The sequence below is a fragment of the Alligator mississippiensis genome, chromosome 5 (assembly GCF_030867095.1).
Source record: "Alligator mississippiensis isolate rAllMis1 chromosome 5, rAllMis1, whole genome shotgun sequence".
Lineage (NCBI taxonomy): Eukaryota > Metazoa > Chordata > Crocodylia > Alligatoridae > Alligator > Alligator mississippiensis.
This window is the reverse complement of record NC_081828.1, coordinates 179,995,306-180,015,142: the sequence shown is the minus strand read 5'-3', so window position 1 is coordinate 180,015,142 and position 19,837 is coordinate 179,995,306.

Sequence of the window (19,837 nt, the reverse complement as noted above, 5' to 3'; positions counted from 1 at the left end):
TCTTAGTTTTCTATATTGTGTAGTATGTGTATGTGATGTGTATTCATGGTGGGTTTGGGTGTGTATGGTGGGTGTGCAAGTGGGGGGGTGGGGAAGCACGTGTATGTGTGTGTGTGTGGTGGATGTGGATGTGTGTATGGTGTGCGTGAGTGTGTGTGTGGTGTGTGTATGTGGGTGGGTGGGTGGGTGTGGGTGTGGTATGGTCTGTTAAGTATGTGTGATGTGTGTGTATGGTGGTTGTGTATGGGTGTGTGTGTGGTAGGAAGTAGGGTGATGTTGGGGGGTTGTGTATATGTGGGGGGTTGTAGGGGCAGGGTGCAGGTGTGAGGGAGGGGTGGGGGGGTGCAGAACTCCACACTCCACCCATGGCACAGCAGCAGGTGAGGTGCTCAGGGTGCGGGTGCCCAGCAGGGTATGGCTCCAGCCAGTGCTGCACATCACAGACAGGGGCACAGCCTCCCCTAGGCTCTCTGTATTGAAGCACTCCCTGCCACTCACATGCAGCCCCTGTGTTCACACAACAGGGAGAGAAGCCCCACATGCTGGAGCCAGATGCCTTCCCTGCCCGGGCTGTGCAGCCCCAGAGAGAAGCCCAGTGGGCACCTGGGTCTTCTGTCCCCTACAGCACAGCCCCGGCAGAGAAAGCAATGGGCTCCACCAGCGGGGCTTCTTTCCTATGCTCTGCAGCCCCAGCAGGGAAGGCACCTGGCTCCCGCACGTGGGGCTTCCCTCCCTGCTGTGCGAGTGCAGGGGATGCATGTAAGTGGCAGGGAGCACCAGTGATACAGACAGCCTGGCTGTAACAGGGAACCCTAACCCTGTTACTAGGAGGCAGGACGGCCCCTCTAAGTCCAGAAACTTCCAATCATGGCAGGCCGATCAAGTAGGGGCCAAGGCTCAAGCCCTGCTGGCCGGTCAGGTGACAGGAGGTAGAAAGTCAAGACCTTATAAATGGTGAGCGGAGAAGGACAGAGGGGCGGCAGAGAGGCGGACTCCCAATGGCTATGATACTGCGCCTGCCATCTCAGCCAGAAGAATACACCGTGCCCGGGGCTGTAGAGAAAAGACAGGCCTAAGTGGCACCCTACCAAGGCTGGCTAATGTGGGGGGGACTACTAGTGGCAGGGTAACTCCCAGCAAATCCCACATGGTGCGACCTTGGGGAAAAGGCAAGTAGGAGGAGCCTGAAAACCTCCGCCTCCTGTTCCTGAGTTGCCGGGTGACCGAAGAAAGGCTGAGAGAAGCCCAGGACGGATGCAAGACCTGAAAATGTGAGGACCCACTTGGGTGAGTGAGGGTTTTAAGGGGGAAGGTGTGTCGCAGGGCACTTTAGATGCCTGGCTCCTATAAAGGGTGGAAATTGCTAGGGACAGAGTCCTAGCAGTGAGTACAGAGCCCTAGCTGTGGGTTACCAGGGCAACTAGGGTGAACTAGCGGCCCACGCCTGCCAGAGGTCAGCTGACAGGAAGGGGCAGGGCCTGGCTCACATATAAGTCCCAGGCCTGAGGCCAGGAGAGGAGTTCCTTGCTAGCCACCAAGGGGGAAGGAGCTCCCCCAGAGCAACAAAAGGGGAGAGGCCTGTCCGCAGGAACGGCTTCTGTCACTGTTGAGGGACAGAGTATTCCCCAGTAGGGTGAATGATGTTATAGCTGGGCAGTTTGGATTTTATGTTATAGCCCAGGGGCTTGTGTTTTGTTCGCTGTTTTACCAGTGGTTTGGGTAAAGCTATTAGGGGATGTAGGAGGCCTCATAGGGGATTCACAGCAGTGTGGGGACCCCGGTGCCAGAGAGGGCAAAACAATTGGGTGCACTGACCCTGGCACCAGAGAGGGCACAGCATTTTGGGGTGCACCAACCCCAGTGCCAGAGAGGGCACAGCATTTTGGGGTGCACTGACCCAAGCACCAGTGAGGGCACAGTGCAAAACAGGACTGCAGAGAACCCGAGCGCCAGTGAGGGTGCAGTGTGAGACAGGGCCGTGGAAGGCCCAGGGAGGACAAGGGGGCCAGATTATAATAAGGCCCAGACCAAACAACGTCAGTACCATCGCCGAAGCTTGGGCTGCAGTGTAGGGGAGGAAAAGGAACCACAGATAGCGCCCCTGGCATCGGGGCAGGAAATGGGCAGGCTCCCACTTAATTACATCTATTAATCAATTAACAACAAGGCATGGCAGGAAAGAAGGTGGGCAGTTGGCCCATAACAGGTGGGAGGGGTCACCAGTAGACGGACCCCAAAGAGGTGCACCTGTTACACTGGCGGAGGCTACATCCCTTGCCCTAATGTGCAGCACTTGCTGGAGTCATGCCCTGCAGAGCACCTGCTCCCTGAGCACCCCACCTGCTACTGCTGGTGCTGCTACTGCCTGCCAGGGCTGAGTGGTACGGGGGAGTATGGGATGGTCCACACACACCGCCCACCACCCTCCCTCACACCCACATACTGCCCACCCCATCTGTGCCCTGCCACTGGCCCCCTGGGCCTGGGCTCTGTGCTGCTGCCAGCCCCAGCCCCATGTTCTGGGCTCCCGCTCAGCTGCAGCCCTGCCCCCACTGCTTCCCTACCTACTGCCCAAAGCCATCAGGAGACTGGGCAAGTGGAGCAGGTCTCTAGGGGCTGAAGCAGCAACAGCAGCAGCCCCACATGGAAGCTGCTGGCTGGACTGGGCCCTTCCACCCATGAGGGTGGGAGCGAGGCAATAGAGTATGTTTGGGGGACAGGTGTACATGTGGGCACCTCACTCTCACCCTCATGGATGGAAGGACTGGGTGGGGCACAATTTGTTGGGGGGGGTCTATGGGGTGAATGAAAGTGCTTGGCGGACTGGATCTGGCCTGGTTAATCATGCCTTCAGTGTGATATGTAGAAGGAGCCTGTGACAGGACAGCAGAACAAGAAGGCCACAGTGATCAAGATGAGGGGTGGCCAACTTGGGAGGCATGATCTAAGAGTTTAGCAGAAATTAGTAGATTTTAAAGACATTATAAAGGGTAAAATTACACGAATTATTTAAAAAAAAAAAAGCTGTAGGGATGGGTGAGTGGGTGCATCCAGGGACTTCTTGCTTACTCACCCTGTCACTTATAGTTCCCTTTTTGCTCACCTGTCACACCTTGATATTTCAATAATTGAAAAGAAAAAAAAGGAGGTGAGGTGTTTCTTCACAAAATCAGTGGTATATCATGAGGGTGGTGATTTCCTTCACAGGGCTCCATTTCCCCTACACTTCCCTACAACTGTACCATTCCCAGTTGAATCTTGGTGTCGACTGTAGGCATTGTAGGGCGTAGGTCCCCTTCAGCCTGGCGTCCTTTTATTGAGTGATGACAGGATGGAGAATCAAAATATCACTCAGGTGTTCTAGGATCTTTTCCCTCTCATTTGCCTTGACTTTGATTTTACCTTTACTGGGGAGCCAGTTCCCATGAGTGATACTTTAGGCCTGCTAAAGGAGTCTCTTTGTGGGGCTCCATCTCCCCTACACCCCACCCTAACCACTTCCACGATGTTGGATGGTGTTCTGGTCCCAAGAGGAGAGGGAGCAAGGGTTCCAATCCTTCCCCTGCCCCACTAACACCATCAGCCTGAACTGGAATCACTTCCTGCTCTCATAATTTTAAATTGGTACTACCTAGCAACCTCCAAGCTGGTCAAGCATACTAGGTTGGGATTAGCTCTGAGACTCAGGGCTTTTTTGTATCCGTCCCACCAAAGAAAGAACTGAGGATAATGGAATAGGAAAAAAAAAAAACAAGAAATGAGAGGTCTGAACATCCAAAAAGAAACCAACAATGAATGTCCAGGTGTTACCCTTCAGGCACTAATTTCCAGTCCCATGGGTGATGTAGGGCTTCTCTGGTCTGGTCCGGTTATAAGTCACCCCCTAGCTCCCTAGAGAAAAGATGAACCCCTCCCTAAAGCTTCCTTCATGGCTCAGCTCAGAGTCTGCAGGAGAAAGACAAGCCCTATCTGGTCTGCCTCCTGCTCAACTCAAATACAAATCTCTATGGGACCCCAACCCCTCTGAGTGGCTTCCATATGCAGTCCTATTGAGGAAGGCAAACCCACTGGGCTAGTTCCCCATGCTAGGTGGCTCTTCCCTTGATCTTTGCTCACCCAGCCACATCTGACCTGACTCTCTTTTGCAGATGTCTGTCCCTTGGACTCCTTATGGTCGTTGCAGTGCTCTAACCTTTTGCATCTGCTTAGTTCACCGATCCTCTGATCGCCTGCTCATGCAGCCTGAACTCCTCCGCTGTGGCCAGCTGCACACATGTCCTGGTGGGAGAGTCCTCCTCACCAGTGTTGCAGACTCTCCCTGGTGGTGCCTCCCCAGAACCGGAAATACCAATTGTCCAGCTCCCAATTGAGAGAAAACAGCAACTCCAGAAGTATTGCTTGGAGCCCTGTTTCACACCTGTGTCCATAGCTTCATTTAAGGTAAGTGACAAGGATGAGTCATCTTCGGGTTTCTCCCCTTCTCCTGAGTCTCTCTCTCTCCACACTTGGATAAAATCTTATCATATCCACCTGCGTCCCAATGTTCTCAGGTATGTCCTCTTGGTTCTTGGGTCAAATTATCTTTAGTAATCTTTGGCTTCTGATGTATTTTGATTAAAACCTCTGGTAGGGTCCCCGTCCCCCCCCTTTTTACTACTGTCACCATTAACAACGTAAGTGAGCAGGGGTTTATCCATTTGCCACCCTTCCTTCAGCGGATGGTTATCCCTGAAAACCCAAACCTGGCAGCTCTTTTTGATGGGAACTAATTGCTTTAAGTAATAGTCCACTCTATTTCTTCAGCAGTTCAGGTAATAGTTCACTCTATTCCCTTATCAGTCTCTTGCTCACATCACATAAAAATTGGATTAACATCCGCCTTTTATTTCCCCAGGCCATCCGGGCAATCAGGGATTTCTGTGACTCCTCTGTTAAAGGCCCATGCACACATTTCAGTATGCTCTGCAAACTCCCTTAGTTCACCTAGCAACAGATGACAGAAGTGCATAGGGCAGCCCTGATTGGCTAACCCAGATGGCCCATGGTCATCCTGTGTTGTGAACATTATACAGACATTCACTCTCCCAGGGGAAACTCTCCTGGAAATTATTTACCCTGGTTGTGCCCAGGTTATTTTTCCCCTGGAGTGGCCATTCTTACTCTGGGAGAAAAATCCTGAACTTCTATACACTCATGGTTTCTCCTAGGAGCAGTGGCTCTCCCAGTACAAACCAAAGGTCTGTATGATGCCTGTATTAGTTCAGCCAAGCACATGTACCCAACAGGCATAATGTTCAGCAGATTTTAAATCTACTTTTTCCCTCCACTGAGTGTTCCTGGTTATCCCTGCTCCCATCACCAGCTTGGTATAGCCAATACTACCCATTTACTTACTGATGGTTGAGATGTAAATGAGAAGTAAAAAAAAGAATATGAAAAGTAGTTGGACAACAGAATGAGTTTTGTATGGTTACAGTCTTTGTTGATTTTGTAGCTTGTAATGATCCCTGATATTGTAATTCACTCTAAGATTAGAGTATTGCCAACTCTTGTTATATTACTGTAAGTCTTAGTATACTTGGTATCTTTCTTAAATCCTCAGAGCCAGGAGTTATATGATAATATGAGAAACCAAGTTTCAGTTCTCATAGTTGCAGAGAAAATCTTGAAACCATGATTCTCAAAAACAGGAAGTGCAAATTAAAACGTATAGAATTTATTATTTTTTTAAAACCTCATAACTTTAAAGACTATCTCATAGTTTAGGGGAAATTGATTCATGGATTTTGAATGTTTTGGGTTGGCAGTGCTGAAAATAGTAAATGGATTTGAAACCTCAATGGGTTTAGGATCCATTATTTTCTTTGTGATTGATCCACTGCATGTGGTGCTAATTTTCAGGCATGTAGGGGCAACATGTTCAGCTATAACATAACAGCTCAGTATTCTAGCCTGATGACTTGACTCCAAGAAGAACTACAGCGGGAGTTGAATGATTCCAAAATGAATCATCACTGCAGCACTGATTACTTTATTAGTCTGACTCAAAGTGCCAGCGGTCAAGAGTTAAGTTCTAACTATGCCCTTTTTTATAATTTTTTATGTTTTTTTTTTCTTTTCAATCAAATCAAAAGTGCCTGTGACAGGAATAATAGAATTACAATTCTTTTGTTGCTGTAAACAAACTAACTTGCCCAGTCTGAACAATTCCTACTTTCTCCTAATGTCTTCTATTTCTCCTTAATTTATAAAATAATATGTCACACTTACTGATTTGGATAGAATCCTCTATTTATAAGGAGGGACTTCCACTGTTTCTCATTTAATTACATTTTTCTCTAGTTCAGTGGTGGTCAACTTTCCAGCCCCACAAGGACAGATCAGTGGCAAAGGACTGGTCTGTGAATTACATGGTATGGGAGGGGTTGATCTGTGAGCCAGATCCAGTTTGGCATGAGTGCTGAGTACGTGGGGGCCCGAGGGTCCTGGCCCCCCTTGGGTAAGAGGGCTTTCACCTGAAATGAATAAAACTTTCCACATATACAACATCTTAGGCCCCCCCTGGCAAAAATAAAAGTTGTCACTTGTGTGATGTTGGGTCAGCCATGCAGGGGAGGGGGAAAGGGGGGCTGGGCCATAAATAAGATCTGGTGCACTGGCTTGACCCTAAGCACCAGATCCTGCCACAAAGCAACAGCACAATTGTGGATCAGCACAATTTGGTGCACAGGGCCATGTCACCTGGTTCATAGGGCTCCCCACAGGTCTAGAAATGTGACAGCAGAGGACCCATAGCAATTAGTGCTACCACTGTTTCTCTACCACTAAACTTCTAGACCTGTGGGAACGCCCACAAGCTGGATGACATCGCTGGAGGTTGTGCCTCACTGCTCTAGTTCAGTGGAAGGAAACTGGAAGTAGTAATGTATTATACTTGGCTTGTTTAAACATACGTATCCTCCTGTTTAGTGATCTAAGCATCAAGATGTGAATGTTTCAATTGGACCTATAGACTTACAGATTCATTTCTCTGCAAGGTCAATATAAGCTTTTTCCTTCCGAGGTAAATAACCTAATTGCACTAGGGTCCATAGAAGTCTCTCATGTATTCAACATGAATACCAAAGGTATTATGGCAGTTTGTATAACATCTATAGCTTGTCTACTCAGAGAATTGGTGCACAGTAAAATCCAATGTTCATTTACAGTGCAGAAGCTATTCTGCATTAACTATCTGACTGGAGACTGTTAGACTAAGTAAAGACAGTAAAAAATCCTGAGGCTGAATTGATTCAGTCTTCACAGATTAGTCTAAACTGCATAGACTGAAGTGATAAGCAAATGAACAGACATTCACTTTTGATTCCAGAAATGGAGCCACATGTTGCAGTGGCCCAGTCCAGAAGCTGGTGGGGGGAAGGTAGGAGAGGTGCTACAGCATGCCTCCCTGTACATCTGGAGCAGACAGCTTGGGCCAAGTGTAGCCTATACAAAACTGTCTCCTCCAGCTTCAAGGCTAACCTATCCAAAGCTGTCTGCTCCCCTGTGAGGGGGCGTTGTAGGGGAGGTGCAAAGCATCCAGGGATGCTGGGGGACTGTGAGTTAACTTGAATCTGGAAGGGATCTAGCACAGAAGTTCAATAAACCAATTTAACCTGAATTGGTTAAGTCTGATACTTCATCCATTTATGTTTATCTTAAACTGGTTTCAGCCATTTTGAAAGCAGTTCATGTGCACTGAACTTCTGTTGTGTTACAGATTTGAACCAGTTTCAAATCACTTATACTGGTTTGTGTGTAACTTCTGTCTGTAGCCTTATTACTCACTGTTAATGGTGCTTCTGTGCCAGGTGGGATAAACAACCTAGGAATGACTGCAGAGTGCATAGTACATTGTAAAATCACACCTTAGTTTACTGTGCGCTAACTTCCCTGTGTGGATAAATATTTAGTTCTTGTAGCAGCATTCTCAGGCAGTGTGTCTGAATTACTAGGCTTTGAGATTTTTCAAAATAAAATCTTTTTTGTTCTTTGATCCTTTTGTTCTTTATCATTTTATTTAAAAAGTAACTCTTTATGCTTATATGTCCTTGCAATAAGTTTTGCATCCATGCTCAACATAGCTACAAACAAAACTATACCATGGTTAGAAAATACATTCAGTTTGTGCTAAAGGTAAGGAACTATTGTGGTATTGTTAGAAAAACTGAACTTTTCACTCATGCGAAACAGCACTAAATATTATTCACTATCCTCACGTGAAGAAGCAAATGCATGCATCATACTCATTTGCTCATTCAGCTTGCCAGGAACACTACAAATGATGATCAGGATTATATACACAGACACTGCTCTATTTTTACTGGATTTTTTGCACGTACTTTGTTGGGCACAAGAGCTAGCCCACCATGGAAGCCAGTAACTATGTGGTAGGCAGGTAAGCAGACTTCCCAGGTAGAGAGACTTCATGCCATCAGGGCCCACGAGCAGGAGATTGATGACTACTACAGTTGGGCTCTTCTCCTGAAGATTGAAGAGAGAAGAGCACAGATGCCCAACTACATGAAGGTAGACAACAGGAAGATCAACCAGGAACCGCACCCAGGGATGCTTGGAAGATGGTCATCTCGGGTCCCAAGACATGCAGTACCGGGGTAACTCCTCCCTTGGAACTGAGCAACAGGTACGCACCTCTTACACCACCAGCAGAGACATCAGCAAAAGCACCAGCTCTGGATGAGGGGAGGCAGCTAGCTGCTACCCCTTAGAGGAGACGCAGGGTGGTCATGGTGGGCAACTCCTTCATAAGAGGGACAGAGGGAGCGATCTGCTGCCCTGACCCCCTGGCTCATGAGGTCTGCTGCCTCCCTGGGGACTGTATCCGGGATGTGTCAGAGAGGATTCCTAAACACATCTGACCCTCCAAACACTGCTGCATGCTCCTCATCCATGTGGGCATGAATGACATGGCTCAGAGCAATCCTGGCCAGGTCATGTGTGACTACAGGGCTCTGGGGGCTGGGCACAGAGGGGTGGGGGTGCAGGTAGTTTTCTCCTCAAACCTTCCAGTTATGGGTCATAGGTCATGGGTCACGGGCACAGGAGGGAGAAACATATTGAAGAAGTCAACAGAAGACTGCAGTATTGGTGCCATCGTGAAAGCTTTGGCTTTTTCAATCACAGTCTGCATTTCAGAGAGAGAGGCGGTAGTTTGTTGGGAAGGGATGGCCTCCACCTCACTCTGATGGGAAAGAAGCTCTTCTTGGCCAGAATGGCTGACCTGCTTGACAGGGATTTAAACTAAGATCGCTGGGGGACGGGTGAACAATCGCTAGTGCAAACCCTGGAAGTGACAACCACAGAATCAGCAGGTCAGATAACGCAAGGGAACTCACTCCTACCCCAGCCCAAGGACAGGACTCTTCTAAGAGGACAGGGAAGCCCAGGACTTCCAATGGCAAGCTTAGCTGCCTGTACACAAATGCCAGGAGCATGGGGAACAAACAGGAGGAACTGGCCATTCTGCTAAGTAAAAATGAATACGATCTCATAGGGATAATGGAGAGCTGGTGGGACTCCACCTGTGACTGGACCACAGGTATGATGGCTATGCCTTGTACAGGAGGAATCATGTTGCAATGAAGGGCCGGGATGTAGCTCTCTATGTAAAGGAGCAGTACACTTCCCTACAAGCAGAGTTTGGCACCCAAAGAGGGCAACTTGAGACCCTCTGGGTTAGAATATGGGGAGAATGTGGTGAAGGGGATATAACTATAGGAGTCTATTACAGACCTCCTAACCAGGAGGAAGAGCTTGACCATGAATTCTCTAGGGAACTGGCAGAGGCTGCACACTTGGTGCATGGTCATCATGGGCAACTTCAATCACCCTGACAACTCATGGGAAGAGCATTCAGCCAAATCTGATTGGTCACAAAGCTTCCTCACTTGCATTGGTGAGCTCTATTTGACTCAAGAAGTCTACGGGCTGACAAGAGGCAAGGCACTGCTGGATCTGGTACTGGCCAAAGGGGATGACCTAGTCAGTGACCTAAGGATCAAGGGGAAGCTTAGTGACGGTGATCATGAGTTGATCACTTTCTCTATCCATCACAAAGCTGGCAAATCAGTCAGCAATGCAGAAATCCTCGACTTCAGGAAAGCTGACTTTCAAAAGCTCAGAAGGTTGGTTGTTGAGACCCTGAGAGACTGTGACCTAACAGGGAGAGGAGTCCATGACAAGCGGTTGCTTCTTAAGGAGGTGATCCTAAAAGCACAAGGGGAGTCCATTCCAGCCCATAGGAAAGGTAGCAAAAGGACTGGGAGACACTACTGATGCAATAGGGAACTCATAGACCTTCTGAATCTGAAAAGAGAAGCTTATAAGGGATGGAAGTTAGGAACTACCACTAAGGAGGATTATGCAGCACTGGCCCACACCTGTAGAGAGTGGACCAGAAAAACCAAGGCTGAAACCAAACTCAAACTGGCTATGGGAATCAAGGACAATTAAAAGTCCTTCCTCAAATACATGGAAGGGCAGAAAAAAAAACAAGGGCAACGTTGGACCCTTGCTGAACCAAATGGGGCAGCTGGCAGCCAACACCCAGGAAAAAGCTAATCTCCTCAACAATTACTTTACATCGGTTTTCCACCAGCCCATGGGGACCACCCTGCCTGATAGGACGCAGGACTACCAGGGTAAAGGTGATCATACGCCCATATAATTGGTGAAGATCTTGTAAGGAAACACTTTGAGCAGCTGGACATCCACATGTCAGCTGGCCCAGATGGAATGCACCCAAGAGTCCTAAAAGAGTTGGCTGACATCATAGCATGAACAATGGCAAGGATATTTGAGAACTCGTGGCATTCAGGAGAGGTTCCTGAAGGTTGAAAGAAGTGCCTATCTTCAAGGAAGGAAGGAAGGAAGATCTAGGGAAATACAGGCCATCTGTTTGACTTCAATCCCTGGAAAGATCCTGGAAAAAATCATCAAAGAAATGGATGGCAACATTGTAAGAGATAGGCAACATAGCTTTGTTTGGATAGATCTTGCCTGACCAACCTCATTTCCTTCTATGACCAGGTGCTGCATCACCTGGACAAAGAAGAAGAGGTTGATGTCACATATTTAGATTTCAACAAAGCCTTTCACTTGATCTCCCATAATGTTCTCATGGTACAATTGGGGAACTGTGGCCTCAACAACCTTATGGTCCAATGGCTGGGGACCTGGGTCCGTGGTGGGACCCAGAGAGTGATAGTCGATGGAACTGAGTCAGCGTGGCACATGATGACCATCAGCATCCCCTAGGGCTCAGTACTCAGACCAGTACTCTTTAATATATTCATAAATGATCTGGATTTGGGAGTCAGAAACAGACTGGCTAAGTTTGCATATGACATCAATTTATGGGGAAGTGCAGTCACACTAGAGGATAGGCTGGCAATGCAGGTGACCTGGACAGGCTGTCAAGGTAGGCGGATCAAATCCTGATGACATTCAACATGGAAAAATACACAAGGTACTCCACCTCAGGAGAAAAAAAAAACCCACATCATACTTATAGGCTCAGCAATACCTACCACTAGCACTACGACTGAAACAGACTTTGGAGTCATGATTGACCACAAGATGAACATGACCCACCAATCCAATGCAATTCTTTGTCAAGAAGGCAAATCACAGCAAAGCAAATAAAACTCTAGCTTGCATCTACTGATGCATCTCAAGCAAAACCCAAGAAGTCATCCTCCTGCTTTAGTTGGCCTTGGTGAAGTCACAACTGGAGTGCTGGATTCAATTCTGGGCTCCACACTTTAGAAAGGATGTGGAGAAGCTCGAGAGAGTCCACAGGAGAGCCATGCACATGATTAGAGGTCATGAGAACTGGCCTTATGAGGAGAGGCTGAGAGGCATGGGACTCTTCAGCCTGGAGAAGCAGACTCAGGGGTGACTTGGTAGCAGCCTACAAGTATATAAGGGGTGTGCATCAGGAACTGTTCACCAGGGCACCCCAAGGGAAGACAAGATCTAATAGTGACAAACTGTTGGAAGACCCTTTTAGAATGGGCATAAGGAAAAACTTCTTTATCATCTGAGTCTCCAGAGTCTGGAATAGACTCCCCGCAGAAGTGGTGCAAGCACCTACTCTGTACCTTTAAGAAACTCTTAGATGCTTATCTTGCTGGAGTGATCAGACCCCAGCTGACTTCCTGCCCCTTGGGCAGGGGGCTGGACCCGATGATCTTGCAACTTTCCTTCCAGCCCTAATGTCTATGAAATCTATGTGAGAATTTATGCAAAGACTTGATAGGCATTCTCAAATATCCTGTACAGTGCTGTCAATCAGACACAATAACTAAACAGGCTGGATAGCAACCTGCTAGAAAGTCTATATGAAAAGTGTTTGCATCTCTTTGCTTAGTGTTCTTTACTTGCCTCAGAGCTTAAAATTATATTTAATTGTCATTACAATATAGATCTGGCACAGATTTTCCAGGGATGCAGCCTGTTTAGGCTGTATATTCATCCTGTTCAGCCTATCCATATTCAGATACAAAGTAATAATTACCTGAAAGCCCCCATGCAAGTGGCAGCGTGGAAGAATAGATAGGAATTGAGACAGCTAAACAATAATGTTGATCAACACACTTTGATAGCTACAATGAAACCATTCACACTGGAAACTAGAATGTTTAGTTTTGTAACAGCCCCATACTGAAAGCATTTACTATACCTATCAAAGCACATTTTGAATGTGTGCACAAAACCTAATTATAGATCAATATAAAGAGATACAATGTTAACCCAATAAATTGCATACTGTTAACAACTTTTAACACTAAATCACTTGGGCATTTTTCTATATTCTGATTACCTCACATTTTGTTTCACTAAAAAGTAACTCCTTTGTCTGATGGTCATCCTAAATAATTGAGATGGGCTCTGGGGAATTTCATATTGAGAGAGAGGTTGGAAGTGGAGTAGAGACATTTGTCAGCTGCCTGTCCAAACTAAGATTTCATGGCCCTAGTAGCCCTTCAGATATGAAAGGGCCAGAAGCTCTGTACAGTAGCAAATCATTCTGTTCTACCTTCTGAGTTGCGTATATAAGTGTACCATCTTGTGCCACTGCTACTTGTCCCTGGGTAATGCCCATGCCACACATGTTCTGGCATGTGGCAGGTTACCCTGGGTGGGGTAGGAGGGCTGGGGCCAGCAACTGTGCTGGTCCCAGCAACATTACCTGGGGTCCTGAGGGCTGCCCAGGGCTGCAACCATAGCAGAAAGCCTGGCCAGCAATGGCTGGTCAGGCTCTGGTTTTGAGTGGTGTTTGCTGCTGCCACGTGCACCACCCCACTTATTTTGGTGTGGGCTTTTATGACCCCAGGATCTCCCAGGGTCAAAAAAACCCTCCTGGGGAACTCTTGTATGTGTGGTCTGCGGTACCACATACAGCATGTCTATGCTCGTTTGGACATGCCCACAGAGTTCATTTATGTTTTTAACTCCAGTTGATCTCAGAATCACCAGAAGATAGGTCTTTATGGACAATTTTTACTCTCTCCTGGTTTCTAATTATTTTATGTACAGGTAGTAAATAATGACAGTAGTCAGGTATAATTTCTGGAAAGACACATTGCATATTTGTAATGAAAAGAACTATGTTTTCCTGTGTAAGAACAAACAAAGAGCTATGCATTTCAGACTTTTGCCCCAGTAAATTTGAATCTTATTACGGTAAGGCTTTGTTTTCAGTGTGACAATATGCTTTATTCAAGTTACCTAAAACTTAGTAAAATCCTACTAAAGACATGGTAGATAGTAGTTTCCACAGGGTTTGGGAGGCCAAGATAAAGCTTAAAGTTTAGTCTTTAGCTCAACCTTTTAACTTGTACAAAAAGTATTAACTGGTTTTTGCTAAGATTTTAACTTCACTGTCTTGAATTAAGAGCCCACCTTTGGTCACAGTGAAATCAAGATCTAACAGTTGAGTTAGAGCACTTCTTGTTGCTATTTTTTATAGAGCTAAGCTTGCTGAAAAACTTGGGTTTTTTATTTTACTATCACATACAATGGTAATTTTAATAAATAAATTTTCAATACATAATTTGATAGAGACATGTAGTAAAATTTGTCCTTCGACCTTTATTTTGTCAAGAAGGCAAATCACAGCCAGTCAACTTCTTCATAATTAAGGAACACACTTTTTGAAATATATAACCTCTAGGGCAAGAGAGCAAATAAAACACAGTCAAAATTGGATCTTGAAAGTGTTGGTTCATTTAGCATGAAAGAAGCAAAGGCATCTTTAACAGAACAGCTGTTTTCACATAAACATGACCAAGAGCCTATATAATGGGTATTCTCGTGTTTTTTACAGTGTAAACACTGGACAAGAATGAAAGCAGCATATTGCTTTTTAAATTGTATCTATTATGTGGCTTCAAGAATTTAATGATAAAATTGATAATTATCCATGAGTTTCTCACTATCCATAGTTGTTTTGTTGCAGACTTATCTTTTTCTTTTCTCTGCAAGAACCAAAAAGGTCCTACTCTTTTGTTTCAAGTTGCTCTTGTGCCATCCTGATGTATTAATATAGAACGTAGAAGTGGAATAATATAGAGGAGAGGAAATGTATTTTTCAGTTATTACAGATATGAAAACATGTTAGAATTTCTTCTTTTTTATAGCATTAGGCATGGGCAACTGGTGCTCCTGACTCTGGGGAGGCACCAGCAGCCAACTGGTGACTGGGGTTGGGGGATCCCCTAGCGGTTGATTGCCGAACAGGGGGAGGGTCGACCCCAGAAGCACCGGCAGCAAAACCGAAAGTGCTGCCAGCAAAACTGGAAGTGCCACTGGGGCACCAGCTGGCACTCCCCACTCCCCGGCCGGTGAGGGCCAAATGTGTCACCTATGGCATTAGGAGCAAAAGCTATCATCACAGTTTTAATTCCAAATTCCCCAACCAGACCAATACCCATCTGGAAAGCAAGTGTAACTTCAGGGTGTCACCCTCAAACTTATATCTGGGGGAGGATGTTATTATGTGCTCCATGGTTTGGTCAGGGTTCCCACCGTCACAGCCAGATGAGGTTTTTAAGTGCCACTTGTACATCAGTTGGCCACACCAGCCATGTATGGTGTATATCCTATTACGGGTTGTCCACATGCTTCATGGAAGGTTGAGGCCCAGTTGTTGCATTGTTGGGCCAGATACAAGGTGTTTATTTGGGAAAGAGTTTTCTGCCCAAGTTTTCCTCCAAGATTCTTCAGTGTTGTCATATAGGAAGTGCTCAGTTCATGTCCAAAAATGTTTTAATGAAATCCCGTGACAAGTTGGGAGATCTTGAAGGTCTCTGTGAATGGGAAGCAGATCCAGGGAGGCGATCTTTCCCCTCTATGCGGCATTGGTCAGCCCACAGTTGGAGTAGTGTGTCCAGTTCTGGGCGCTGCACTTCAAAAGGGATGTGGCTAGCACTGAGAGGGTCCAGAGGAGGGCCACTCACATGATCAACGGGCAGCAAAGCAGACCCTACGAAGAGAGGCTAAAGGGCCTGAACCTATTCAGCCTTCACAAGAGAAGGCTGCAAGGAGATCTGGTGGCCATTTACAAACTCACCAGAGAGGACCAGAGGGAATTGGGGGAGGCTCTGTTCCCCCGGGCACCACTGTTACTAGTAATAATGGCCACAAATTGTTAGAGAGAAGGTTCAGGCTGGACATCAGGAGACATTACTTTACAGTTGGGGCTGCCAGGCTCTGCAATGGACTCCCAAGGGAGGTGGTACTCTCTCCGAACTTGGGGATCTTCAAGAGGAGGCTGGACAGATATTTGGCTGGGGTGATATGATCCCGGCACCCGTTCCTGCCTGGGGCAGAGGGTCAGACCTGATGATCTGTTTAGGTCCCTTCTGACCCTAAGTACTATAATACTATGAAGGTCTAGATTACTATAGATACTCATTATTTCTATATATGTTGCTGCATCCCATCGAATAGAGGGAGGAGTAATGTTTGAAAGTACTGGAGTCACTGTATTGGAGTCGATATCAAAGTTCCAGAGATAGTCCTCATTACCAAGTAGGGTTGACTGTTGATGAGTTTGGAATGTTGACTTGAGGCCCAGATGGGCACACAGTACTCAGCTGCTGAAAAGACCAGGGCTATGGCAGAAGTGCAGAAGATGGTGGTTTTTGTACCCCAGCTTCTGCTGGCAAGTTTTCAGATGAGGTTCACTTGTGCCTTTATTTTCAGGGCAGTCTTTCAGAGGTGATAATGGTAGGTTAGGGAGTGGTCAAGGGTGACCCCAAGGTAGGTAGGAGTCAGGTCATGACATATATTTTCTCCACAAAAGGTGACACTGAGGATGTTATGTGCCTTGCAATTGTCACAATGGAATGTGGAGACACTGGACTTGGTTGGATTTTATAGAATCATAAAAAGTTAGGGTTGGAAGGGACCTCAGGAGGTCATCTAGTTAAACTCCCTGCTCAAAGCAGGACCATCCCAACTAGATCATCCCAGACAAAGCTTTAGCTAGGTGGATTTTGAAACTCTCTAAGGATGGAGCTTCCACCACCTCTCTGGGTAACCTGTTCCAGTGCTTTACAACCCTTCTAGTGAGAAAATTCTTCCTAATATCTAACCTAAACTTCCCTTGCTGCAACTTGAAACCACTGCTTCTTGTTCTGTCACCTGCCACCACTGAGAACAGTCTAGCTCCATCCTCTTTTGAACTACCCTTCAGGTAGTTGAAGGCTGCTATTAAGTCCCCTCTCAGTCTCTTCTTCTCTAGACTAAATAAGCCCAGTTCCCTCAGCCTTTCCTCATAAGTCATGTCCCTCAGCTACCTCACCATTTTTGTTGCCCTCCACTGGACACCCTCCAATTTGTCCTCATCCTTTTTGTAGTGGGGGGCCCAAAAATGAACACAGTACTCCAGATGTGGCCTCACCAGTGCCAAATAGAGGGGAAGAATCACTTCCTTTCACCTACTGGCAACACACCTACCAACGCAGCCCAGTATGCCATTAGCCTTGTTAGCAACAAGGGCACACTGCTGGCTCATATTCAGCTTACTGTCTACTGTAACCTCCAGGTCCTTTTCTGTAGAGCTGCTGCCCAACCAGTTCACCCCCAAATGTACTGGTGGATGGGATTTTTCCATCCTAGGTGCAGAACTGTGCACTTGTCCTTGTTGAGCCCCATGGGATTTCTTTTGGCCCAATCCTCCAATTTGTCTGGGTCCCTCTGAATCATACCCCTACCCTTCAGCATATCTACTACTCCCCCCAGCTTTGTGTCATCTGCAGACTTGCTGAGGGTGAACTCTATGCCATCTTCCAGGTTGTTGATGAAGGCATTGAACAAAACCAGCCCCAGGACTAACCCCTGGGGCACTTCACTTGATATCGGTTGCCAACTAGCCATCGAGCCATTGATTACTACCCTCTGAGCCCGATGCTTCAGCCAGTTTTCTATCCACCTTACAATCCATTCATCTAGCCCATACTTCCTTAGCTTGCCTGGAACAATGTTGTGGGAGACCATATCAAAAGCCTTGCTAAAATCAAGGTATACCACATCCACCGGTTTCCTCACATCCATAGAGTGAGTCATCTTGTCATAGAAGGCAATCAAGTTGGTCAGGCATGACTTGCCCTTGATAAATCCATGCTTAGTGTTCCTAATCACCTTTTTCTCTTCCAAATGCTTAGAAATGGACTCCTTGAGGGTCTGCTCCATGTTTTTTCCAGAGACTGAGGTGAGGCTGACTGGTATGTAGTTCCCTGGATCCTCCTTTTTCCCTTTCTCAAATATGAGCATGATGTTTGCCCTTTTCTAACCATCTGAGACCTCTCCTAATCATCATGAGTTTTCAAACATGATGGCCAATAGCTCTGCAACCACATTAGCCAACTCCCTCAGCACCCTTGGGTGCATCCCATCCAGCCCCATCATCTTGTACACATCCATCTTTTCTAAGTAGTCCTTTACCTGTTCTTTTACCGCTGAGGGCTGCTCACCTTCTCCCCAAACTGTGCTGCCTGGCACAGTAGTCTGGGAGCTGCCCTTGCCTGTGAAGACTGAGGCAAAAAGGCACTGAGCACTTTAGCCTTTTCTGCATCCTCTGTCACAAGGTTGCCTCCCCCATTCAGTAAGGGACCCACACTTTCCCTGATCCTCATCTTGCTGCTGACATACTTGTAGAAACCCTTCTTGTTATTCTTCACATCCCTTGCTAGCTGCAATTCCAATTGCACTTTGGCCTTCCTGACTTCATCCCTGCTCTTATATTCTTCCCTAGTAATTTGTCCAAGTTGCCACTTCTTGTAAGCTTCCTTTTTCTGATTTAGTTTACTGAAGAATTTGACTGACTGGAGCATTCTTCCTGCTTGTTTCCCAGGCTCTGTGCATTTGTGTACAGGCACCTGAGATAACTAGTTGATTGCCCTGATTTCTCAGGAAGCATGAGAGCAGCTTCCCTGTTGCCCCCTCCTGCTTGCTCTTTCTCCAGGTCTCCCGCTTCCCTACTTATCTCAGGGCTTTGGTCTCCATCCCCCAGTGAACCTAGTTTAAAGCCCTCCTTGTAGTCTCTATATATGGAAGTATTCAGCCATTATTGGTAAATCAGAGTTTAGTGTGGCTTCAATATCCTGAAACGATTTTGCTTGTGTAGTCAAAGCGATATCGTTGGTGTAGATAAATTTCTGTGATGATGTGTAGGGCATATCACTTATGTAGATGTTGAAAAGTGTCAGCGCCAGAGCACTTTCCTGTGGAAGACCATTGGTATTCCTGTGGTATTCTTGGAGTGCTGACCTTATCTCATAGGTAGACCCTCATCCTTCTGTTGCTCATCAAAGTCCACAGCAGCTGGAGTAATTTGCCATGTGGCAGCAAGAGGGACAGTTTGAGCATCAGTCCAGTATCATAGGCAAAGGAAAGATCTATGAATGCAGCCCCGGTCTCAAAAAAATGTTAGAATTGAAGTAGTGTGTTTATATTCTTGCCTTTTTTTTTGCTTAAATTTATAACTTTGTCTACTCACCTACAATTTTAATAAAGTACTAAACTATCATAATTGTATGATACTATATGCATGGATTAGCATGCTCAGATTATGTTTTTAAAAACAAAGGTATGGAAAAGCTGTTTATTACCAATAAATTATATGTAATCTAGTTCCAGAAATCTGAAAGACTTCAAGGAATTAAAATAAATCAATTTGCCACCAAAATCAAAAGAGTTATTTTAATTAATTGAGGAACTATCTCCCCAGCAGCATGGAGCACCTGTCCTGGCAGGTGAGGCAGGCCAAGGGACTGCTGTGGGTGGGAGGCAGCGGGCTGCCTGCTGGGCCAGCTTCCAGCCTGGATTTCCATGCAGCTGCAGTTCTACCCCTTGCTAAGCCTCCTCAGGAAGGAAAAAATGAGAAGTGTACAGACATCCAAAATATTGCAGCTTTAAAAATTTCTGAACAAGAATTTCAGAAAATTCAGGAGACATATGGTCAGATATCCTCTTTTTGATTTAAGCAAATTAATATCATACCCAAGGGACACCAGGTGACTACTGCACTCCATTCTACATATTGCACAGCCTATTCTGAGAAGATGAGGAATCACCGTATCGATGTTTTACACAGCAAACAGGAACAGATCAACACTAGACTGGCAGAACCACCCAGACAAAACAGCCATATAACAAGAGGAGATTTCTGCATCTAGCCATGAAACATATCACAAGCACCTTCATTCCTTAAAGAAAATGAAGAAATCTCTACACATTTACATGCTCCAGCAACAATCCTACAAGTCAC